The following is a 963-nucleotide window of genomic DNA, read 5'->3' as shown; positions in this document are numbered from 1 at the left end:
TGCGAGGGAGAACAGCGGCGACGGCGGCGGGGAGTAAGACAGAGAGGAAAGAGCGCTTCGGAGTCACGCTTCGAGAGTCACGGGGTAGTTATTGCGCGCCGCGCGATAGCTAGACTGTGGGGTGCGAGCGAGAGGAAGGGAGGGGAGGGGATGAGCGTTCGTTCGCTGAAACGGGGCGAGTGGATAAATTAGAGGGTGTCAGAGGGAGACGGAACGAAGGAAACACGCTGGCTTGCGCGGGGGTACGCCGGGGTGAAGAAGGCAGAGGGGGATGACGAGAGCGAGGGGACGCGGAGGACGGCTAAGCTGCAAGTTGTCGGAAGGGGTGTCGGTGCGGTTGGGGTAGATAGGTAGGTAGCTAGGTAGGTAGGTGGCAGGGCGGAGCCTACAGCTTGCCAGGGGTTGGTTTTGCGGACTTCTCATAGGACAGAGATGCGATCGATGACTCGCGCCGCACACGACTACCCGCCGGGGTAACTCTCGCCGCGGACCAATCGCGTCGGTCGCGCCGTCCTTAACTCGGAAGATACTCGCCCTCGACGTTTCGCGCTCGAAACGCGAACCCACGGCGACGGGGTGGTTATACGCGAGACGACGGGGAGAGAGAGAGAGAAAGAGGTAGTACGTGGGGGTAACACACAACCCGGTGGCGGTGGCCGTGCCACGCCGTGTTACTTATCCATTATAACACTCCAAGATCTTGATTTAAGCCTGCAGCCAGTGGTGAGCTTTTAACCAATTAGCCTTTATAGCCTACCCTTCCGCCCTCCCGCTTTCCGCCAACCCTTCTCCTTGCCGCCTTTCTAGCTCGCCTCGTCGGGTCTCTTCCTACTCGTGGCGCGCGATGGTAGCCGTCGTTGGTGTACCTATATACGTATATCAACGTTCTCGTCCACAACCGCACGATATACCCACCTAATCTACCGGCTCTCTTCATCCTCCTCGCTCGTTCTCTCTCCCTCT

Source organism: Prenolepis imparis, unplaced genomic scaffold, assembly GCF_030444845.1.
Source record: "Prenolepis imparis isolate NDT839.2.m4 unplaced genomic scaffold, iyPreImpa1.0 SCAF_8, whole genome shotgun sequence".
Lineage (NCBI taxonomy): Eukaryota > Metazoa > Arthropoda > Insecta > Hymenoptera > Formicidae > Prenolepis > Prenolepis imparis.
This window is presented reverse-complemented; position numbering follows the sequence as displayed.